Raw genomic sequence first — 27,088 nt, forward strand, 5'->3', positions numbered from 1 at the left:
CTTCTTTAATGTGTCACTATTTTTAACATAACCAATTATGTCCATGTATACTTTTCTAAATGGACTTTACTTAGAATGGCTTTTAAATATATAATTCATATATCTAAATTTCTGCCATAGACAAAAATGGTTGTCTTTGAAACACTATGAGTTATATATATATATATATATATATATATATATATATATTCAAATATATATACCTATTCAAATATATATACCTATTCAAATACTGCAGTTAAGAGTTAAAAGGCCACAGTGCTGCTGAAATTTATTATTTTAAGAAAACATAGCAGTTACTTTATAGCTAAAAGGCAAAAGAAACTCAGAGACTATCTGGGTGTGAGGGGGCTCTCCTGTAATCCCAGCAGCTCTAGAAGCTGTGGCAGAAGGAGTGAGTTCCAGATCAGCCTCAGCAATTTAGTGATGTCCTAGCCATCAGAAGGAGACTGACTCAAAACCAAAATAAAAATCAAAAAGGACTGAGGATGTAGCTCAGTGGTAAAGCACCTCTGGATTCAATCCCCACTATAAGAAAAAAAAAACTTAGATATCATAAAATTATGCAGTTTTTTTTTTCACAAGGTGTAAAATTTCAAATTTGTGTATGTGCTAGGTTAACAAATAACTTAGTTTTATTTTTCCTTTGATTTACTAAAAGACCCTCTTCCTTTCCTCCCTCTTCTCATAATCCATTACTTTCAACCCTACTGTTTTTTTTTTTTTGGAAAAAAATATTCTTAAGTTTTTAAAATATTTAAACTCAAAAGCTACCTGTCATGTCATATATTGTGTGATAGCTATACATTATGTTTTATTTATTTGGGAGCTGAAATCTTGTAGCTGTTGGGTGGTACATTAGAAAGAAAGTAGTTCAAAAATAAAACAAATTTCTAAATGGACTATTGTGACAATTTTTATAGAAACTTTTGCACAATGATTAATGTATGGCAAAAATAATAGGACATACTTACTAAAAAACAGAAAAGCATGAAGATATGTGAAGTAGTTTAAAAGTTGGCAAAAGTGGCTCAGGTTCTATAATGCCTGATTAATAAAAAATTATTTTACTATTCATATTTCAAATGTAATTGTGGTTTTATTCATAAAGTGAACTGGGAGCATTTTGCTGGAAAGTAACTAGATTTAAAAAATTCAAAGAAGTTATTCAAAGTCTTAAGAAAGCTTCACAAAGATTTTCTTGTATTTTCTGCAACATAACAAAGGCGAATATGAGGAAAGAAAGCACATGGTCATTAATATATTTTATTGCTTTGGTAACAAAATATATAGGTAATAGAAGGTGAGCTTTGGGTTTTTTGCTGTTTTCACACTTTAAAAGCCTTTATATTTCTTCCATACTTCTATTTTCTCACCTAAAAGCCAAAAGTACAATTTCATAGCTCTACATAAAAAATCAATACATCTAACAATTGAATTAAACTCAGTTAATAAAATAGACCCAGATAATTTATTCATAACAATTTTAAGAAAAAAAAAGGATATTGTTATCACTTTTGTCACACTAATGGCCAGCTTGTGCCCATATGGTGACTATTTTAAGAAGGCAAGATATGTTGTTTACTTTATTGTGCATTTTATGGTGCAAAATCAATTCATGTTTGTAGGGTAAAAGGTTTTTTAATGCAATTCATCCAACTCTCATAAACAAATCACAAAGATATTATCTTGACTCCTAAAATACTTCAATTATTTCTCCAAGTAAAAATAAAAATATTTATTTTCAATTTTGCTGACAGCCCATTTGCCAGATCAGTCACATGGGATATGTGAATGGGATGCTGAGAAAAGAAGAGGAAATAGCTATGTGTAATATTATTGTTTCTGGCATTTTTGCTGTATATGAAATTCTTATTAGTGATGCACGTGTAGAGATAGATAATGTAGTTAGTCAACTCTCCACAGCCTTGTACATTTTTGGATCCAACCAACTGTGGATAAATATATATATATATATATATATATATATATATATATATATATATATATATAAATTTTTAAAAAATCTTCAGAAAATTTTTGAAACCAAAACTTGAATTTGCTATATAGCAAACTCACTGCTACATCCATGCAAGTTAAGTGATCTGGGTACATATTCTATTGCAAATTTCGTTCATCTCAATATCTCTATTCTTTCTCTAGGATGTTTTGCATCTAGTCCACATACTACACAGTTAGACAGATAACAGTTACATCTGTACTGTGTGTGCACAGCCTTTTATCCTGTCATTTTCCCTAAACAATTTATATAATATTTTCATTGTATTAGGTTGTATCAGTAATCAAGAGAGAATTTAAAGTGTTGGAGGATGTGTATAGGTGATTTGTAATTGCAAAACCATTCCATATTAGGGACTCGAGCATCTGTGGATTTTGGTATCCTCAGGAGTTCTGGAACCCGGCCTGGCGAGTACATCTGCACTTATCCACTGACTGCACTTGGACACTTCATTTCTTCCTAATGACATGCAGTTTTTGATTCTCTGAAAAACATGTCTCTTTATATAACTGAAATTGTTGGAATACAAGATGAATAGTAATATCTAAATTTTAATGATTTCTCTGAGTTAAAGTAATACAGTTCATCTATGCACATTTGTAAGGAATTAATAGCTGCAGAAATCCATTTGACTACCTCATTATTCTGTTTTCATCATTAACATCTTGGTATCTTTCCTTTTAGTATTAAATATATAGATACCTGGTGACATGAGAGCAAAAAAAAAATAAGAGAGGGATAGGGAGAGACAAGGATAACAAGAGCATACATGAGAGAGAAATCTGAAAACCCATCTAGCAATGTTTAGGTAAATTCTTATAGCTCATTCCATGTTACTGTTCATAGCATTTGAATTAAGTAAATGTGAATTCCAGATAATATCTGCCATCATCAAAAACCCAAAATATATTGCTAGCTGGCCTCTTATGGCTATATAAATCATCTCAGAAAAATAAAATATTTTAAATAAGCAAAAAATATAAATAACCCCTCTGTACAAATAGCCAACTAAAGGTAAAAATTTTACATCTACTCCCTAAACAGAAACAAATAAAAGAACAACAAAAAAGTTCTCTACCTTTGAGTATATTACCAGCATCACCAATGAACTTTAAAGTATGATTATCAAATCTTGTGCTTTTTGAAAACAGAAAAAATAATAGATGAAAGTTTGCATTTGGTTCTTCAAAACCCACAAACAGAAATATTCTAATAAATCCAAACAGTATGTCGATTAGATCAATGATATGTAGCAAAATGAAGAGAGCCTAGGACAAAATGCCCAGGTTGGAGAGGCAGGGAGATTCAGAGGTTTGGTGGTTTATTTGTTTGTGTTTTGCTGTGTATTTTTTTTGTGTGTGTATGTTCGTGTGTGTGTTTGTGTGTGTCGTTCTACTGTTTAACTTCCTAAGGTAACTTGTTGGATGAGAAGGTAAATTAAACACTGTGCTCAACATTAAAAAAAAAAAAAACTAGAAACTATGAATTGAAATTCAGAAATCCTTTTATTCCTTCCTCAAACTCATTCCACTTTGTAATATTTATTGAATGCTAATCACAATGGGAAATGTGTAATAATCACAAATGATTACATTTTATCTATAACAGGTCCAATTGTGTTTCCTCAGAAGAAATGTTGAAATCCTTACCTCAAAGATCTCAGAAAGTGGCCTTATTTGTGAAGGCTGGAATTACAGATATTATTAGTTAACATGAGGCCATATTGGAGTAGGTGGACTGTAATGCAATATGAGTTTTATTAAAACAGAAAAAGACCAGGGGAGGCTGGGAACATGCAAGCAAAAAAAAAAAATAGAGATAGAGATAGGGAGTGACAGAGATAACAAGAGCATGGGATCATGATTGAGGCAGAGAAAGAGGTACTCTTGCAGCCAGCCATGGCACATGGAGGATGGAGCATTCCCTTCAGAAACCAGGGGAAGGATTCTTTCTTACTTCTTGCCTCCAGAACTGGGAGAAAACAAAATTCCCATTTTTTCCTTACCTATTCAGAAAAATTTCATAAAATGAGGAAAGAATTATAGTATGAAGACATATTACAAAGAAAGTAGCAACAATTAATTAATTAACATTAACATTATTTATGAATCTGTTTTTCTCAAGCAAAATACATATTTCTATGAATGGAATAAGCAATTATGAGCCAACAGAAGTTGATGATTTAAAATCCAATAAAGCATAATTTATGTCTGAGGTATTATGAGTTATGAGAGGTTATCTTGCCTGAAATCTGCCTATTCTTGAGGATTGTAATGGAAGTTCCTCATGAAAACGTAAAGATGTAAGAAAGAGCTCTTGCCTAAGAGCCTGTCAAAGATATGGGCAATTGTTTGAATTCTGGGAGACTATTCACTGCAGAATGTATTAGTTATGTTTCAACCACAACAGATTAACCACAAACACTTGGATAACATCATGGATATTAAAAAAATGAAGAATGGATTAAAAAAAGAAGAATGGATTAAAAAATGAAGAATAGATTTTAAAAATGATATTTTCTTCTTGAGGCTTTTTTGGACGGTATTTATAGAAATGAGTCTCTAGGCTTAAATGCAGAGAACCATGTTGTACTAAAATTTTCATGTGGGTTATGACTGGAAGCTGTATGTGAAAATGTCTTAGAAGGAGGTAGTGTAATCCTACCTGGGTTTTTTCTTAAAATGAATTCAATACCCCAAAAATATCATAAGAAACTATTTCTCATTATGCTTCTGAGTAACACTAATATTTACCCATTTAAAAAATTACTGTGATGATATTCTCAAAGGTGTTATTTCTTTAAAATAATCATCCAAAATATGTTGATGCAATGACCTGTTAGTCTGAAAACACTTATTAAAATAGCAATTAACTCAGAATAATTTTAGAAGTATTTATACTGGTAATTAAGGAACTGTTGACTAGCTCTAGAAGTTCAGTATTAGGTCAAGATTATAGTGTTTACTAAGCCCAATCAAGCCATTTCATGATCAATCATATTTATACTTTGGGGACTATTTACTTTATTCATATAATAAATTAGATGCCCTGATATTATTAACTGTGCCAGTAACTTTTTTAACTTGCTAATTGTCTGTAATACCCTAATTAACATGTCTATAAAATGTGCTGCTCTACTCTCTCTGCTTCTTGAACAGAAAGTTTCCCTATTAATAAAGTACTCTCAATTTGTATTTGGGGTAAAAATGGGAGTTCATAACCCAATTGAGTCAAATGTATGAAAGATGATATATCTTGAGCTTTGTAATGTTTTGAACAACCAATAAAAAAAATCTTTACATTAAACAAAAAAAGAAAAAAAAAAGACCAGAAAGGCTCAGATCAAGTCAAGGTGGACCAGAGATTTTTCATTTTCACTACTACTAAAGTAAATAAATAAATAAACTCAGATTATTTAGATATAAAAAAAGTACTCTCTAAAAAATTGATTGCAGTTATTGAGAGATTTGACTCTGATTCTGTAGCCTTTCAAAATAATCTTAGTTTGTATTACTTTTCAAGATTGAAGAAATATTTTCTTTCATTGCTTCTGTATTTGATTATTTTAATATTCTAAAGTTTATAATGTTCTCTAATTTGTTAATTTCACAGTTATTTTCTATCTCTTTAATACCACCAATATTATTTTAAGTATAGAGAATTAGAAACAAACACTACACAGTTTCTTAAAGAGATAATTGAAGTGATGAATAAATGTAGGTTATTTGGGTTAAATTACAATTTTTAAAAGATTACTAATTTCAAATGATAAAGCTTGACTTAAATGAGTTATGAAAGGAAGAAAAATAAATTAGGATTAGTGTGAGCTAGTAGTATAATAATTCAGGGTTCTGTGATCATCTTATGTAGTTTGCTATTGCTGGACATGGAATGAACATAAAACGATTCTGCAAAGATAAATCTGGAAAGACAAATTAGGGTTAGTTTGAGCTAGAAGTATAGTAATTTAGGTTCTGTGATAATCTTATGTGGTTTGGACTGCTAGGTATGGGATGAACATAAAACTATTCTGGGGGATTGATAGCTAAAAGACACAGGAGGCATTCACTACAGGACAATTAAAAGGAGTTGTTGCTATATTTGGGGTTGAATGAATTTAACAAAAGCATGTTATGCATTGTATACAAAACAAGAAAAAGTACATATATAGCAAGAAAAGTACATCTTAATGACTGACGACATAAAAATTTACAACATGAAATAATGGAAACTTCACTCATCTTCAAATGGGAGAGAAGAGCACATTTAAAATGAATTATCATTGAATTTAAGCTGTCTTCCAGGATCCCTTCTCTGATTGCCTATCCCAATTATTTCTCCATTTCATTGAGAAGAATTGTATACCTTCCATTCCTTTTGCAAGTTTTCTCAAGGTCTTTCCAAACTTCAGTATCCTGTGAGTGGCCTTGCTTCATATTTAACATATTCATCATATTCATCCATACATGAATCTCAAAAGAAACTACTTACCCTTATCATAGACCCCTCTTACTTGTACCTGAGCTCACTTATTTTGTCTTTTCTGTTATTATAAAAGAATTTCCTGTGCTTCCTCTTTGACCCTCTGTTCTCTTATACAACACTTTGCTTACTCACTCACTGGCTTATGAATGTTCTGCTAGCCATTTTTCTTTACATAGTAATCGATGTCACATAGATTAAAAATGTTTCAATCTTCCATTAAAATCTAAAATCAAAAGGCCATTTTTTTGAACATCCATCTATCATTCATAGATTTTCCTCTTTTAGGTGGGGAAATTATCTTTAGTAAAAAATTATATATATATATATATATATATATATATATATATATATATATATATATATATATCATCCCTATCTCACTCATGTTATATATATATATATATATATATATATACACACATATACACATATATGTATATGTATGTATTTCATGTTTCCAAACTCTTGTTTTTTTAAATCTTCTCTAAGTATTATTTTAATTTCAGTATTTCCTTAAAATTTTCTTGTATGTGTCACAAAATGACACAATTTAATCTCTACTTGGATGTCTTGGCATTCCAAATCTAATAAATTCATAGGTAAACTCACTCTACTACCACTTCTTACTGTGAATGAATAAAACTGCTGCTCTCACCAATTTCACTGACTTCAACTACTATTTTCCTTCCTATTGCTTAGGGAAAAAATTGAAGTCATCATTTGTTGTTTAATTTTCTTTACTCTATTATCATATCCATCTACAAATCCTATAAAAACCTTCTTTAAAATATATTAAGAATCTATCAACTCTGTCTTCGAAGCTACACATTATACAAGCAAGCTTTTTCTCAGTATCTCCTAAGTATTCTCTGTTTCTCCCCTGGCCCTTCCATTAAGTTTATTTTCACAAAGCAGTCTTTTAAATATCACGTCAGATCTTGTCACAATTTAGGATAAAAAACTTTCTAAAGGCTTCTTTACTTATTCAAAGAAAAGGTGAACATCTATCCATTTTCTCCAAGGTCCTGTGGAATCTGGTCCTAGAATTATGTGTGTGGTCTATTCTCTTCTCCTAAATGCATGTATTATACTTCTAGCTCAAGACATGTACTTCCATATTCATCTGTTTAAAAACTCTCATTTTCCAGGTTTATACAAGATATATTTCCTCCTACTCCACTTGTAACCATTATAGTTTGGATCTAAAATAAATGCTACCCACCAAAGGTTCAAGATGTGAAACCTTCTTTCCCAAGGCAGTGTTGAGAGGTAGGGCCTCCTGGAAATGATTGAATCATGTCTTCTTTTCCATGATGTTCTGCCTCCTCACCAGAAGTCCACAGGGACAGATCCAAGCAACTATGGAGCGAAAGCTTTGAAACCATAAACCAAATGAATCTTTTCTCCTTTAATTTGATTTTTGCAACTATTCTGTCACAGTGATGCAAAGCTGATCAACACAGTTACTTAAATATTGTATTCTCCATGAAGTCTTTTTGACAATGCCATATGAAATTAACACCTTCCCCCATCCCTCCAAAATGATCAATCTGTCTTCTGTTTTTCTTATATTCATCCCTATCTCACTCATGTTATTTTTTTTCATGTTGTTTTACTATCTGATATTCCTCTGAGGTCAGAAACAATTTTCTGTATTTCCTTTTCTATACCTGGTGTTCAGTCTGGTTTTCATATAGAGAAGACATTTAATATATATATTTTTTAAGTGAACAGATAATACATACATTGGGAGTATTTTAAGTTTGACAAATTAATAGAGATTGTTCAGAAGTCATGCTATCACATTTATTTATACAATCTGCCTTGCTTATAAATGTAAAGGAAAGAGGGAAGAAAAGAAGGAAGAGAGGGGTTATGGATGGAGAAAAAGGACGAAAAAGAACCTTGAAAGAAAAGAAAATGTGGCTTCATTCTTGGGCTAACTCAAACAAATGTGACCTCTTCAAATGTTAACTGGTAACATTGTTTACTTTATTAAAACTTTCACTTACTTCCTAGAGCTCTTAGTGTAAAGTCCAAATATCATAGCCTGTCCTACAAATTTGAACAGCTGGTGCCTCTTGCTATTACACAACTTTACCACATGTCACCATGTGTCAGCTCCCAGCCTTTAAATTTCACAGACACACCTATTTAGTCAAATCCTTCTTTTTCTCTGGTTAAATACTAACCACTGAGAAAGGTCTTCACTCAAAAATTTTAAAAAATTCAACTAATATTTTTGTGTTACTTCACACTAATATGGTCATAGTTTTCTAATTTATCATGTTTTTATTTATTTGTTTTCTCTTTTGAGTAGAATTTACATGAGTTATTTAATTGATAATCACAAGATCCATTGGATCTGAAAATTCAATACAATTCTTTGAATAATAAATCTTCTGAATATATTTGAAGGGGTCAGTCTTTATTTTAGTTCATTATTTAGTGTTATTTAATTTTTTGAAGATAAGAAACAGGAGTTAATTATAAATAGAAAACACAAGAAAAGACAGGGTAAATCTTATTCTACGCAGAATGCAAATTTCTGATAAAAAATCTTGATGTACTAGAAATATTACTTTCTTTATCCCACCCTTCAGTAACTATGAAGCTTAGCTGCTATTTTTGTAAGAAAATATATTATTTCCTCCCACTTGACTTTAAAATAGCTGTTTTGAACATGACTTGTTTGTCACAGGGTTCCAATATTTAGCTTTGCACTTAAACTATCAAAGGGTTTTCATTATCATATGTTTAATTTCTATATAAGAAATATAAATTATTTTGTCCTTGGAAAATCTAGACATAAGAGAAAGAAGAGCATTAAGGTATGTTGATTAAGTTGTTATACTTCAGTTCTAGTATTGATTATTTACAACATAAATGGAAAACAAACACAATTCATGAGTATTCATGATAATTGCCCCAAAGAAGCTGGCTCTGAATTTATAAAGCTGATTCTGTTCAAAGCAAAAATAATGATGAAGCGATTTAGATACTCAATTTATGCGTATTCCTTATAATACTGGTTATTTTAAAATTCAAGTGTTTTAGTATGTCTGCCAAAAAGCATAAGGGAAATTTCCAGAAATATCCAATAATACCATGCTTTTGAATAAAAGAGTTCTCCCATACAAAGAATTTACCATTCAGTGTAAGAATAAAAAACAATTTTAAGAGTACAAATTGAAGCCTATTAGAATGTAAAAAAAGACCACATATGCATATTTCCCTAAACAATAGGCATGTACGATAAAAAACCCTGTACTCTATGTACTCCATCTGATAATTCGTATTTCTTTCTTTTTTTTAATTTATCTGTGTTGCTTTTGTGTTGGCCTAAAAATAATTTAATTACATTATAATAATATGTATTTCAATTTAACTACCAATTGCAGTTTACATGGATACCACATAAACTAATGCTTTCTGCACAATATATTCAAATAAATGTATTACAGTGTTTATAATTTTACCCCAATTTTACTCCCAATTTTACCCCAAATGCAGATTGCAGAATCATGTCGGTTACACATCCACAATTTTACATAATGCCCTATTAGTAACTGTTGTATTCTGCTACCTTTCCTATCCCCTACTATCCCCCCTCCCCTTCCCTCACATCTTCTCTCTCTACCCCATCTACTGTAATTCATTTCTCTCCTTGTTTATTTAGTATTTCTTTATTTTAAGTTCACTTTTCACATCCACCTGTATGTTTTCTGTCTTTATAATATTTAATTATTTTTAAATGAGTGGTTTAATAACAATACTGATTCCTCTAGCAAATATGAATTATAACATTTTACATATATATATATATATATATATATATATATATATATATATATATATATTTATGAAGAAATACCATGAGGAAAAACAGTATAACACAAATACAAAGGATTTATGAGTTTGAGACAGGGATGATGCATCTGTCTTCCCTGGTACACATGGAAGGATCAGGCTGTGGAATTACCAGTAGTTGTATACTAAGCAGGATCTTGACATAATTCTGAGCAATGCAATAAGACAACTATTTTTATGGTATATACATTGTATTGAGTATTTAAGTAACCTAGATATGTTTTAAATTATGCAAGAGGATATGGCTAGGTGACATGCCAATACTGTGACATTGTATGTAAGAATTTTGAGCACCCGCAATTTTTATTTTTTATTATGAGGGCTCCTGTATTCAACTTCTTTAGTCACAGCAGCAAAAAAAAAAGACTAAAATAGATGTTATTTACAAATCAATATGCCTATTCTATGATTTCAATGTAAAAGAAATATATAAATATAAACATAATAAGCACCAAACCAAGATTTTTCTACTGTGCAATTAATTAGGTGATAAGCATTTTTAAAGATTTACTAAGAGAAAGAACATTGTTTGTAGTTTCCAGTAGTGCTTAACTGATGAAGGTAGATAGATACTGAGTCCATGATGATAATTCTTTATGTGTACTTTGACTACAGAGAGCAGTTACTTTTAGTGATTTAATATATTTGTATTCTTTAATCATTGGAAGCTATATCACTTGTTCCTGTATTCATTCAATCATTTGTTCATCTAGATGTTTATTGAATGTAAGTTGTTAGGCACTGGAGATGAAGCAAAGCACAAATGAACATGGATTGACATTTTGGAATTTATAATCTAATGAAAATGCCAATGCTAATCAAATGATTATATTATAAAACTAAAATTATAACTATAATAAAGTAGATGATAATTGTAGTGGAAAATATTATACTATTACAATGCTGGTAAGCTTTGTTATTAGAAAAAGTTAATAAATATAAACAAATTTAAAAGATTCATAGAAATGAGCATATACATATGTATATGCAAACACTACACATATATGTGTGTATATTTATATGATAATAATGGAAAAAATTGTGTATGATGATAATCAAGCAAATTGCTCATAATATAATGCATGCATCGAACAAGATAGTTGTGTATCTATATTCTACTACTGTAACCATATAAAATGAAATTTCAAATCTTGAAATATTTGTAAAAATAAATCTTTTGACAAATTGCAATTTACATTATAAATGTATACGTATGTGTATGAAGATAAGCTACAAATGTAAACCATATGCATAATTTTATATATTTTTAAATATATTTTAATATATCAATAACTTAGTAAGCACTCTATCACTGAGCTATATCCCCAGCCCTCCAAACTTATATACATATATATATATATATATATATATATATATATATATATATATTCATATATATATACACATCAATAACTATAAAGCAAATTGATTTATATAATTAAATTGAAAAATGCCTCTGCAGCATAAGAAAAGTATGTATAGGAATTAAATAAAGAGAATTCAAAGATTTTTAGTAATTTTGGTGTGCATATAAGTCAGCTTAGAAATTCTAAGTCAACTTAGAATTTTGTCTTCAAAATTCTAAGAAAAAATGAGAAACTGATGAAGGGTTTTCTGAGCAGTCACTCCAATAAATTTGATGATTAAAAAGATTAGGGAAGCTGATTTTATATGATGAATTTGATTAGAACAAAAAAAGATGAGTAGAAAAGGGATCATTCTAAATTGAGCTTGAAAGTGGCAACAAATTTGTGCTGGAGAAGTGTATAGAAGAAAGGCATTGTTCTTACTATTGGATATAGAGACAAGAGGAATGGCATCTTTCAAAAATGCCTGTTCAAATCCTTCAAATTTTCAATATTATAATGCTTACAAAATACTTTATTATGTGAAAATAAAATTGCAACATTTAATGCAGAAATGTGAATATTCCTGACCTCTGATCTCTGGTTATATTGCTATGAATATCATGAAGGCATTGGTTGTCTAGAACTTAGTAATGAAAGCAATTTATACTGGTGAAATGTGGTGAATTCCATTACTTTGGAATATTTACTAACAATGTAAGAGAATTTGCTACCAAAACTATTTTGTTTTATTTAATAATTTTTATAGTCTTTCAATGTTTACTGCAAGCTTAAAATATTAAAACGTTTCTAAACATTCAAACTATTTCTCCAAGGAGCCTTCTTTAAGCATCATAAAGCCAGTGTAACAAAAACGGCTAAGATGCAAACTCTGAAGCCAAATTGTATGTTTGAATGTGACTGTCATTCATTAGTTAAGTGACCTGTGCAAGTAATTTAAATTTTTTCTGCCACATTTTTCTAACTATAAATTAGTAAACACAAGAGTCTTGGAAATGGTACCTGGACCATTATAAGCAATGGTGAACACTTCATGATCCTTATTTAACCTTCCAAGTAGTATCTATGTTACCAAATATAGTGTCATATATTCCACCTGCTGCACTTCACAGTGATGGATATAAACACTCCATTTCTGTTTTAATCTACTTCAATAATTAGAAATAAATTGATTTTTTATACCAAGGGACTTCATTATCCTCAAATGGAATGCCTCAAAAATGTACTAAAATAACTCCCTCATTCCCTCAAATTATTTTAAAAAGAATGCTCACTGGATAGTGTTTCCTGGCAATCCCAACTTAAATCCAAATTCCTACTGTTATTTACCTTAAAGGTTTATTTCCATCTTCAATATATAGTTTTTTAGAGTCCTTAATTTTTATTTTAAATTATATGCAAAAGTCAGCTGTAAGACCTCTAGAGTAAAATTGAAATAGTCTCTATGAAAGGTCACTATTAAGGTCACTATTAAGGTCACTATTTAGATCACAATTGGTTGCACGTGGAATGCCCGTTACCAAGCAGGCCAAACAGAATTTGAAAACACTTTCTGTGCATCCCCGGATTGTACTGGCGTCAGATGTTGTGATGTGCAGTCCTTGATAAGGATCTATTAGATTTGATGCTGGCTGATGCTACAAAACTAGGATGCGGGTTTCTTTTAATTTTAGTGTAGGATTCTACTAATTGGATCTTCCTGATGAAACCAGTTACTTTGTAATAGAAAGGAAAGAAATGTTTTAGGTGTTCTGACAATAATTCACAGATCTGTTGGGGATAGAAATCATACGTGGTCTATGAAAAACTTCATAATTAAAATGTCCTTTGTGCTTGTACCTATTTTTTTAAATTTTTATTCTTTTCATCTTGGCTATACTTGACAGGAAAATCTATTCTGACATATTTATACACACATGGAATATATCTTATCCTAATTAGGATCCCAGTCTTATGGATATACATGATGGTGAGATTGTACCTATTTTTTATTTTATCCATTGGGACTGTTTATTTTTTCTTTTATCATTTTGTTCCTTGGGTATTATTAGAATCCCTTGATTTAAAAATAAACCAGTTTTTTTTCTTTTTGTTATTTATATTTTATTGTAACTGTTATATTTATTATCCTCTTACCTTTTTTCTTGAAATTTTCTCTTAATATTTTGTTTACTATCTTCAATTGAATGCTTAATTTGTTTTGAACTTTTACATTTTCCACATGGCTTAGATCCATACATTCTTTATCAAAATTTCTAAGCATTCTTGTTTTCTTTGTTTCTTTTTGCAATATAAATATTATGTTTTACAAAATTAATTATCCCAAGAAACAGCATTATTCTCATTATTTTGTTAGTTTTTTTTTTCAAAAACAAAAATTTTTGTGTGACATTACTTTGGAATTTCAGTTTACCTGTAGCAAGCTTGCATAAGTGTCCCCCATGGGCCATGCCTTACTGACTTGGCAGGCAATCTGCATCACAGGGAGACACAACCCTTAGTAGGTGGAGCCCAGGGAAAGGAGGTTAGGCCAGAGAAAACTTGTCGTTGAAGGAAGTATTTGGATACCAGGTATTCTTCATTCTCTTCTTTTGCTCCTAGGCCATCATGAGGTGACTGGGTCTCTTCTACCATGTGTTCCCTCTAAGAAAAACTGTGCTATCACAAGGCCCAGAGAAATGGATGCAAGTGACAATGTCATGAAATCTATGAAACCATGAAGCCAAGTAAACCTTTCTCTTATTAAATTGATCATCTCAGGTATTTTGTCACAGTAAGAGAAAACTCAGACAACCTTCTTGTCTGCTTTTGAGTTCAAGTGCTCTAGAGGAGAATATATTGTAAAACAGAATATATTTTCTTTTTCAGAGTATTAAAACATAATTGATATGATTCAACTTGGGTTTATTCATCGCTTTATATTATAGATTTATTAATCTGCTTTTTAATCAATTTCAAAACATACTATTTTAATGTGTGTTTATTTCTCAGTGAAGTTCTACCAGTTTTTGATTGATATTATTTATTGTGCATTGCTGAATTTATATAAATGTTTACATATTTTTTCTCTATTGTTCTATTAGTCAAAGTATGTTGTTCTTTCTTGTCACTTTATATTTATTTATTTATTTATTTATTTATTTCAGTCAGATGTTAAGAATTTCATCCTTCAGTCTTATGGATCATTTTTCTATGATGAATATGATTCAATTTATTTACTTAGAAGATTTCATATCTTGTTGATATATGCATATATTATATGCCACACACATGTAGAACATTATTCTTATCAAGCCTAGCAGTCTTGTAGTCACTGAGTTTAAAGTTTTCATATTTATTGTAATTACTCATGAAACTATTTTTAATTTTGCAAATTTTATTTATTTTTGCATTGAATAGTTCATTATTTTTCTTTCTATAGTTTTATCATTATAATTTATTTTTATAATTTTGGTAATTTTCTTTACATTTTGAACCATAAAAATACGTAATTTCTCTATATAGATGTCTTGAAATGATCAGAATTTGTACTTTCCCTATTACAAAGCATTCTTTATAGTATACTTCTGTACTAGTCAGGGTTCTCTAGGGGAACAGAATCAACTGGAAGTATAATTATAAAAAGGGGATTTATCAGGCTGCCTATGTAGCCAGAGCTATATACTCCACCACTGCTGTCTGCAGGCTGAAGAGCTGGAAAAACCAGTAGCTGTGCAGCCCAAGAGACTGAAGTCCCAGAACAAGAGAGATCAAATGTGCTACCCTAGTCCAAGACCAAAGGCTTCTGGAGAATCCCCGACAGAGTCAGTGGAGAAGCAAGTGTCTGACATCCTCAGAGGATCAGAGGAGCCATCAAGAACCTGTTTAAGAAAATTAGAGCTTACCTCTGCTGCTGCTTCCTTGTCCTTCTGACTGATTTCATCCAAACCATCAACCTATTGGATGGTGTTGCCCACACTTAGAGGGTGTCTCCATTTCAATTGGCTATCCCACATGCCAGTCATTCCTAGACACACCCTCATTGACATAGCCCTAAACCACTTAATCTTTGGCATCTCTTAATCAATCAAGGTGCCCTTGTGGGTTTTCCTTCCCAAATTCTTAACCTGTTTAAATTATTTAGATTTTTACTTTTGGAGTTTTATGGTATTGTTTCCCATTTTTTCTTTCATTCAATTTTTCATTATTTTTTTTCTTTGATGGTAGTAAACTTACTATCACTAGGCTCAATTGTATCGATTCACTTGCCCATGTCAGTAACTAACTCACCCTGAACCTTGCTTTCCTTTAGTCTTTACATTTTTCTATTCTATTCCATTATCAGCTTATGGTCTTGCTTTCTCTTTCTCTCACTGCTTCACTGAAAATAAGTGAAGCAATATGATTTTGAAATGGATTGCAATGCAACCTATATTAATCTAAGGAGAACTGATGCCTTTGAACTATTGTCTTCTTACATCTCTCCATTTATTTTAGCAATATTTTGTAGTTTTTGGGAAAAAAATTCTAACATTTTCTTGCAGAGTTTGTCCTTTTAAGTAGATTTTAATACTTTTTTCTGTTCTATTCTTATTTTAATTTCAGTTTCCAATTCTGGGGTGATAATACATTAAAATAAAATTAATTTAGTATTTTGATTTTGTGCATTACAGCTTTATTAAGTCATTTATTGATTCTACTATATTTTTATAGATTCCCTGGGATTTTCTGCATGTGCCATCACATAATCTAAAAATAAAGATATTTATTTATCCCTTTCAAGATTTATTGTTCTTGTCATTTTGAACTGGCTAGGGCATCTATATATCCTTATATATGAATGGAAAATTACACAGTCAGAGTGAGGAAAGTGTCTTCATTCCCCAACCCCAAACACACATAGAAGGAGGCTATGGCTGAGGGGCCTATTGCATGAAGATGGACAGCTGTGCGATTACATATACCTGTGCACCCAGCAGAGACTTAACATAATTCTGAACAATACAGTGTCACCTTTATTTTCTTGGCATTTACATAGCATCGAGTGTGAGAGTGGCCTAGGTATTTATTATATGAATTATGCAGAGAGCATGCCCAGGTTACATGCAAATACAGTGCTCTTTTATATGAAGATTTTGATCATCTGTGAATTTTGACATCCATGTAGGCTGAAGAATGCCTGGAAGAGAAATGCAAACATGCCTGAGTCAGAGCAGCCAGAGGAGCACAAGGGCTTGACTGCACATCTTTGGAGATTGGCTGCACCTCAGCCTCTTGCAGGAAGGACAGCCTTCCTCAGGTACCTATTGTACAGAGCCATGGTTGGGTCTCAAAGATCACACAGAAGTCTCTATCAGAAGCTTCTCACATAAGTCATGCTTGTTTTTATTATTTGTAGATCTTTTTTGCTTTAGTTATTATGTGTTGTTCTGTTTGCCAGAGAGAATTGTTTGAAATCTTTAATGGAATATAAATAATAGAAACTTTTCCTTAGTTTAGTATGTGCATGTAATTTTAATAAGAATGCAACAGATAATTTTGAAGTCAAATAACCCATAATTTCCATTATGCTGTTTTTGGACCAAAACCCAACTCTGATAAGGGATTTCCCCTAAAATGCTTTTGAAGAAACATCAGCATTAGCGGGTGGCACTAATCTTAGTTTGCAAAGTTCTTTGGTTTTGGAGGGAGGACACATGTAGTATAGAAGCTAAGGATGGCTAACCGACTTCCACATACTTTAGTAAATTCCACACCCTCCAGGACCTTGTACTAAGTATTACCATACCCAAAATAACAGTGATAGATTGTATCTCTATAACACTGTAGTAAGTGAAGAGCTCTGGAGGCATAAAGAGAAATTAAAATCCTTGCTATAACCTAGTTGCCACCCCAGCCTTTAAACCCCATGTTTAAATTATTTTATGCATTCAGTAATTTAGGAGTGTCTTCATATTATCCAACAGTTTGTCATGCGTTTCTCTTAACTTATAAATCACATGTCTGTCATGTAAATGGTTCCCCAGAATTATTGGAAGGTAATGAGGAAGTAGCTTAGTAATTTTTCACTGTAAAATTGATATTTATTGATGTCAACTCCTTTGCATTGCTATCATTCCAAAAAGTATCTGCTAGTATTTCTGCATATTTTTAAGGGAACTTCCTCCTATAACTTAAAATTCAGTCTTGAAAAAAAAAATGCCAGGAAAAGTGAGAAGAAGAGAAGGAGAAAAGAAGGACAAGGAGGAAGGAAATATTTTAAAAGGAGAAGAAAGAGGAAAAAGGGGAGGAGAAACAAAATATGTTACTTGTGTGAAGCTTGTGGAGAGATACATGGCAAGTTGTTCCTCTTCCTCTGCTTGGTTGAATAATTGAGCCTTCAGGCCATTATGGTCCAGAGTCATAGAGCAGGTTGTGGGCCAGAGACTTGTGTTGGTGGCTGCAGTTTTTCAGTTATACTGAGGACCTGGACATGTATAGGACAAGAAGATGCCAGGTGTGGACCCAATTAGGCACTGGTTGGTCCTTTTTTCATTTGACTGACTTGTGGCCTCAACTCTTGCATAAACTTTTCTTTTGGGTAACTCCACTTGGAAAAACACAGGAGCAAGATTTTGTGAAATGTAGTTTCTAGTTCAAAGTGACAGCACAGTCTGCTCCTTAGCAACTTGGCATTCATACACATCTTTTATATAATATCTGCCCTTCACAGACAACATTTAACTATTTTTGCTAGTCACTGACATCCCTTTTAAGTATATTTAACTTTGAAATAAGAAATTAGCAAGATTTAATAAGGGGAAGTAGCTTTCCTCTAAGATAATACAATTCTGCATGCCTTCAAACGCATGTTGATCTTCTCCTCAAAAACTTTATTCATCTTTGGGTAATGTTCATTTCTTTTCTAGATGAGTAAAACCCTTCTTGGCTAGGCCCAGGATTAAATAATGAGATATAAGGTTATCTACTAATTAACATTTTGGTTTTTGAAAAATAATTCAGTCTGTACCATGCAGAAAATGGAAGAGTTTTGCATGAAATGCTAAGGGATGTATTGAGTTTTACAAAGTGGTGGTTTTAAGACCTGTGCTTGAAACTGTTGCATTCTTTCTCTGTTCTATGTTTTTACAACTTTAGGGAATGCATGGGAGATTTTTTAACTGCAAACTCAAATCTAGTGTTTATTGAATCATAGGTCCCATGTTATAATAATTATACCTTGAATTTTATGCATTGAAAAATGTAAGCACTAGGTTAAAATCCTCATTCTGAAAAAAGAAGATGGTTGTTGTTATTATCATGGTTTTCAAAATGTATTTGAAAATATGTTATTCTTATTTAGTGTTAGGAGTAGAGATAGTAGATTAAAAAATAATGGTAAAAATATATTAAGGAATTACTAAAGAAGTAGGCATGGATAATATTTTCATTTTACACATAAAGGAAATAAGACAAAGAGTAATTTATTTGTGGTAAGAAAACTGGTCAATGAAAATATCATGATACAGTACACTAGAGAATGTGAAACACGGAGAGAAAAATATCATTTTTTATATTTTATACAGTTCACTGGAGTTGTTGATAGTGACACTGACATGATAAAAACATGTGCTGTTATTATCTGATTTAAAATTAAAGACATTTGATTGAAAGAAGCCAGGACAATCACTGTGTTACACAAATGCCCTTCTTGGGCAGCACCACACTCTCAGGGCTCTCTGTCCAGGGCCAGGCCCCGTGGAAAGCCTCCCCCAGGGCGGGCTTCCCTGCAGGGACTCCCTGGATCTTCACTGGTGGCTGCTCAGTTCACCACGTTTTGACTTTCAGTTTCTTTTATCTTCTTGTAATGAATCTGGATAGACTGATTTAAAGCGTATGGCTAGAAAAATGAATATCATCAAAACCCTTATCACCGATATTTTATTTTTTACTTGGTAACAATTTAGTCTGCCTGACGATTTATTAAGGCAAAATTTGTAAAACTACCTTACACTGTTTAAGCACCTTCTTCTTTGCTAAATTACATCTTTTGGTCTGACCAATTCAAACTTAAATGAATTGAAGCCATTTAATCTTTTATCTGATTGCATGTGATTCACAGAAATGTCTTTGTATGTTAACTATAAGCAAATAAAATAAATAAAATTAATTTCCGTCAATATTACAAAACTATGAACTACAGGCTGAGATTAAATTCTATTTTGAGTTATAGACATTTCTTAACATTTTATTTAGATGTGAAAGAAGAAATCACTATGTATGCACTTTGAATTTCAATATAATCTAATTTCCTTTGGTAATATCTGAACACCATTTAGACATACTGCCTGTGTATGTGGATAGAAATCACCAAGTGTTTGTCATTATATCCTAGAGTCATTCAAAGAAGAAAGATCACTTTGTAAATTTTCTATGAAATATAATAATGTACAAACATATTTATATAATACTTATACTTTGCTACTTGGTGTTTATTTTGCATAATTTATCTGTTAAGAAAATTATACTTGGCAACAGAAAAAATAAATTTTTGCATTATTTCTTTTAAAAATACAAAGTTGTGCTATACTAGAAAATATGGTAAATTGCTTTTTAAAGTACACCAAAAGTGACTAATAATTCTATTTCATAATTATTTACAAATCTACTCCAAGCTATAATGTCAATGCACTTAAAATGCCAAATGGCCCTTTTCTTAGATGGTAAATCACACAGTCAGCAGATTATAATTCTAAAACTTAAAATTTATTCCATTATATATAGCTAAGGAAATGTTGTAGGTAATCATTAGCTCTCCCTGTGGAGGACTCCAGGGCTGGTGCATGGATCTCAGCTTAGGAAAGACACTGACTGACCACTTGTAACCTTCCCCTGACTGGACTGTCTCAAGTGTCAGTGTGTGTATGAGAACAATTGCCAAAGGCATTGTCTTTATTAATTTGTGCAGGGTTAGAGGTAGAAATCTAGGTTCATTATCCTACCTATGGATATACAGTTTTATCCTCACCGTTTGTTAAATAGACTATCTTTTCTCTAACTTTTGCTTTTGGCACCTTTGTCAAAGATCATATGATTTTATTTATGTGAATTTTTCTCTGTGTTTTCCAATCGACTTCATTGGTCGTTTTGCATGTTTTCATGCCAGTACCATACTGTTTTTGTGAGTATATCACTAAAAGTAATAAAAAGGGGAGGTAGGATTTGATTAGAGAGGGAAAGGGGAAGAAGGAGTAATAATAGAAATGAAAACAAAGGTTATAACAAAAAAATTATACCAAAACAAACCTACTAAACAAACAAAACAAAACAAAGGTCCTCAAGTTTCCAAAACCAAAAGCTAAGTAACAGATGAGTGAACAACTGCCATCTTCCAGAAACAACAAATACAATCTTAACAACCAGTTCACTGTTAATTTCTCTTTTTGTTTGTTTACTTTTTAATTTATGAAAATCATGAACCTTGGGTTCTATTTTTGAGAACCTGAATTTTAGGTGGATAGAATTTCATTCTTCCAGGGTAACCATCCCCATATTGGCTACAGTAAACTGTTCTCAAGCTTGGCATTCCTTGATTTGTCTTTTATATTAACATTCTATTTTTTTAATCATTTTTTAAGAATGCAATCCTTCTTACAATAGGAAAAAAAACTTCCACCAAATACAGTATGTCCTTTTACTACACTGGAAGTAGCCTCCTCTATCTGGAATCTTTTGATGGAATCAGCTGGCCATGTTGAGTGAGTGATCTATACCCTCTAGATCTGTGTAAGTGCACTCTATATTGTTTAAACAACGATGAAGCATTCTAAGGACACATTTCTTAAGAGTATATTCTAATCATTAAGTGATATATTGACTTCTGGGTTGGAGTAAATGGTAATAAGTTTCTAGGCGTCTCATATTGAATTGAATGATTGCTTTTATATGACTTATGGAAACCTAGCCTATCAAGTGAAATGAGTATAAGAGTGGAGTATAACATAATATGTGCACATTAAAGAACAGATCTTCAGTTTGGGAGATGAGAGTATGGTCCTAGTACAGCTAATACCTTCCTCATAAGCGTGTTAACATTATAATTGGAAATTACTGTATTCTTCTAATATCTGTTACATAGATTGTTATTTTTAATCAGAGGAACCTTTGAGAATTGAGTGAGAACTTAGGTGAGTTATTTAATGTCTCACTAGTTGTTTTTTAACTTTTCTATTAGTTCATAACTACATATAATATTAGAATAACTACTTTGTAAGATAGTAATAAAGATTAAATATAATAATTACTATCACAAATCTTGAAAGTTTCCCAGAATATTGAAAAGTTCTCAAAAAATATTTGATAATAATATGTATTACATTATTAATTTATGATGTAATGATGAATTTGGTTACTATTAATTAATATGGACAATATATAAATGAATATATGTATACACTGATGAAATAATATCTGGTATTTCTTGAGTAGAATTTTTAATTTTCTCAAGTTTAGGAGTTTCAATTAATTCTTATTCTATGAATTATTTTTAAAGAATAGCTACCTACACTCTCCTTGCATTCATATTTAATATTCCTAACTTTATATAGTTTTGAGAAAATTTTATAAATAATGAAAATTGCTTAAAAATAATTTCCAGTTTTTATTGCTTGCCTAATATATCTAATAGGTCACTGGCTTTGATAATTAATAAAAATTGACCTCCTACACAGATATCACATCATTTTAATTCATTTGTGAAATAATAGGACAAAATAGCAATCACATAAAAATAAAGATAAACAAAAATCTACTAGATTGAGTATATCTCATTTGGATTTATTTTTCACTTCTCTGAGTCAATGGACTCTCCAACTAACTCTATGCTGTCCTTTTCACAAATGATCTATGACCTAACACTTCAGTCTTATAATATTTGAAATGATGGAAAGAAAACAAAATGACATTCCAGGTCATAGAGCACACAGGTGTGTCATAGTATCAGAAAAAGCAGAATGCATTCAGACCCTAAAATGAGTCTACATTACATGATGACAGTAATTATTAGAATAGGAAAATAAAATAAGATGGTGAAAATTACAGAATTATCAATGTGGTTTATATTTTACTAAGATGATAAAAAGAGAGATTGAAAACAAAACATAATTTTATAATATTGCTAGAATTAATTTCACAATAATTGAGTTCAAATACTAGAGACCCCTTGTATTCATCAGTGCTTTCTAGAGGGACAGAAAAACAGGATGTGTTTGTTTATGAAAAGGGATTTATTAGATGGTCTTACATGTTCAGAAGCTGGCTAGTCCCACAATGGCTGTGTGAGGCTGGAAACTTGGAGGAATATGAATTTTGAGCATCAGAACAAAATGACCAATGATATAGTGCCAGTCTGAGACTGAAAGCTTCAGTACTCCCTGGATAATTATTGGTGAGTTTCATATTGGACCTGGAGTCCAGTGTCCTCAAGTGATGGCAGTAGCAAGAGACTCAAACACTGAAAATTAGTAGGTCTTGCAACTGCCTGGCTTCCTGTTGCTTCTTTTATTTGCTCCTGAGGCCCAGCTTTTTGGAATGCATCCCCACATTCAGAGTGGGTCTACCATCTATGTTTTTTTGTTCCCTGGAAGCACCCTTATAGTTATGTCCAGAAATCTCTTAATTGTAGGTGTCTCTTAGTCCAATCATATCCATGATGCAGATTAATCAGCACACCTTTGATATAGATCAAAATGACAAAATGTTTGGGAAAGTACATAGAAATCTATTAAGAGAATTTGTATGTGAAAGCTTTTGCCCTTTTGTGAAGATCCTATACATTAAGCCTAGGGATAGAGGCAGCCATAATGTATTTTTGCATGTATATGTTATCTATCTGCGTTGGGAAGTTAGTGAACTTATGCCTATACATATCCAAAATTGAGAGGGCAAAGAGTTGGCTTGGTAATCTACTTTAAAGGATTTCTTTGTTCTTCTTCCCCTTTTAAAGTCCCACCCTATAATCTAATACAGGTGGATCAGTGTTTGGGCACATTTTATAAATACATGAGAAAGACTATCAAATCTATGATGTGCATTTGGTGTAAATCCCCAATTGTGCATCAACTCTGTGGTCAGAATCACATCTAGTTTATCTTGTCACCATAGCCAACACCTCTGGTTGAGTCAACTCTTCATGAAAGAAATATTAATATTCATAAGACAAATGAATCTAAAATGATAATCAATTTAGAAACACAATTTATATCATGTAGAATGATATTATAGTAAAATCACTCCATGAGATAACCTTAAATAATTGAGGAGGATATAAAAGAAATATGTTTGAGTGGCTTCAGGATTTTTTTGTTTAAAGAAGAAAAAGGTGCAGGGCATGGTGTTGCATGCTTGTAATCCTGGTGGCTCAGAAGGCTGAAGCAAGAGGATTGAAAGTTCAAAACCAGCCTCAGCATTTTAGTGAGGCCTAAGAAACTCCATGAGACCCTGTCTCTAAATAAAATACAAAAAAGTGCTGGAGATATGGCTCAGTGTTTAGGTGCCCCCGGGTTCAATCCCTGGTTTAAAAAAAGAGTAGGAAAAATGATAAGTGTATAAAATTCTTTACAGTAAATGTATTGCTGCAAATACAGGAAAAAACATTATTCATGCATATGTGTTAGACGAATTCTTCCCTAATATCTTAAAGTTTAAATTCAACAATATTTATGTCTATGCAAAATAATTAAAACCCCTCATGGCAATCATAACACACCTACCATCGAAATTGAGAGAGATATCACTTCCTTTTGGTGGGAAGTAATAAAACTGTTTAATAGTCTGATTTTCCCAGTGGGATGTAAATTTGTATATTGTGGCTTTGATGATCTAAGAAAAGACAATAGACCATTGAAAAATAATAGAGTAAAATCTTTTAGTGTTGACAACATAATGAAAATACAGTTCTGTGCTTTTCATTGTCATTAAACAAGTTCTTTTCTACTGGGAAAATAATATGTGCAGCATGATACAAAAAAAGAGTTTGATTTTGGATAGACTTCTATACATCATTTATTCAATATTGCTACATAAATCTTTGAGTTATTGACCTAACAATATAATCCTGTGTCAAAATATTTGCTTTCCACAGTCCTTCAATATTGTGAAAAACAAAGTACGTAGCATGATATCATATGTCTTTGTTTTTATAAAGGAGGAAAAGTTTATTCTAGCTCACAGTTTTAGAAATTCAGTCCATGGTTGGCTGATGGGATAGTTCTGGGTCCAAGGTGACGCCAAACAATGAGATGGAAGGGAATGTTGGAGAGAAGCAGCTCAGGACATGGCAACTAGAAGCAGGGAGATTTCTGCTCACCAAGGACAAAATATTAATCCCAAAGTTGCATTCTCAGTGGCCTCCTTCTTCCAGTCAGGTCCTACCAGCTTGCAGTTATTGCCCAGTTAATCCACACCAGTGGGTTAATGTACTGATTAGGTTGAAGCTCTTGTAACACAGTATTTTCACCTCAAACTCTTGTATTATCTTGCACATGAGCTATGGGGGAACATCATATCTAAACCATAACATTTTGCTCTTCATTCCTCCCCCAAAATTTTATGCCCATCCCAAAACAAACAAAAAAATATTTACTTCATTTTCAAGAGTTTTGGTCGTCTTAACAGCTCCAAGTCCAGACTCTCATCTGAAACTCAAGAGAAGTTTGTGAAGGTTTTCCCCTATAAAGATGGATATGTATTGGGAAGGAGTAAACATTTCCATTCCACAGAGAGAAATAGGGGCATAGAGAGAATGGAAGGGACCAAAGCAAGACCAAAATTCAGTTAGATAAACAAATTCTATAGCTGCACATCCAGCATGTGGGGCACAGGGCGTTGTGAAGTTCTCTCCAGAAGGCTGGTGACGCGCCACCCTTATCACCTTCTGGTTGCAGCCCACATGGCCTCTCTCTTGGCTTGTTTCTGATCCTTGCCTCCAGGTTTATTTGGCAGAGATTCAATGTTATTGGCATTTCTTAATCTTAGGGGTCTCCACTGCATCTTCAGCTACACCTTCATAACTTCTCATGAGCAGACTCCAGGGACTGTGACATCCCACACTTTGCCTGCCCTCCCTGTCTTCCTTTGAAGACTGGGTAAGATGTTTCCATAATACTCTAAACCCAGCATCCTACATTCCTGCCAAACCAGCATCACAGACATCACCAGACACCAAGGTCTGTCCCTGGAGCAGTAGCCAAGCCTATAGCAGTGAATGCCTCAGCCTTTGAGTGCCTGGTTGACTGAGCACAGTGAATAAAGGTTTTAGGGTCCCTGGTGGAAGAAAGGGTTTTTACTTTTATACTTTGAGGCTCAGATGGGTGTAGTCTTCTCAATATCTGAGATGCCCTCAAGTCATCTTTTATTATTATTATTATTTTGGAGTAAAGTGCTTAACATTTCTTTGGTGGATGTGATCCCTTCAAAAACCACAACTTCTTTAGTACTAGTTTTTCTTTCACTTTTGTAGCCAAACTGTAAGTTCTTTTTATATCTTTCCTCTTTGATTTCAATTTCTGACTATCAAGGTAAACTTGGCTAAAATCTTTCCAGCAATACACGTGGCCATCACCTAAATGCCAGGCTGACTCAAAATTTCCTCTGATGGAGTAATTTGTACATCACTTTAAATTTATCCTCATGAAAAAGTATGCATATGTAGACAACTTCTTTTCAAGAAAATAACATGAATGACCTATGGCCCAATTTCCAATAGAGTCCTCCTTCTCCTGTCAAACCTCATGGGCTCATTCTCACCGTCCACACTCCTATTGGCATTCTGGACTTGGAAACTCCCATAAGTACTGCACATTAAGCTCTGCATACAATATTCTACAGTTTTTCCAGGTTGCATCTCTAAACTTTTCGAAATCCCTGTCCCAACAAACCACCTCCAAAGGCTTCTGAACAATGCAGTCACAGCAACAATGCCCCATCTCGGTACCAATTTCTGTTTTAATCAGCTTTGTGTCACTGTGACGAAAAAGCCTGAAAAGAACAACATGGAAGGAGGAAAGCTTATTTTGGCTCACGAATTCAGAGATCTTAGTCCACATCTAGCTGACTCCAAGGCTGTCTGCCCAAGGTGAGGCCGAACATGGCTGCAGAAAGGCAAGGCAGTGGGAAAGCAGTTCAGGACATGGAGCGAGAAGCAGAAATTCCTATGTGTCTTTATCAGGACGTTTCAAAATCAGCCCGTTGTCTTATGACAAATGTCTCCTTAGAAAAGTTGATATTTATATTAATGAATTTCACCTAATTCAAGTATATTAATCTACATTTAGCAAAACATACAAATCCATATTCACTTTTTAAATTTAAGTTTTAGAAAAAAATATGC

Source organism: Spermophilus citellus (genome assembly GCF_964194105.1).
Source record: "Spermophilus citellus genome assembly, chromosome: 16".
NCBI classification, from domain to species: Eukaryota; Metazoa; Chordata; class Mammalia; order Rodentia; family Sciuridae; genus Spermophilus; species Spermophilus citellus.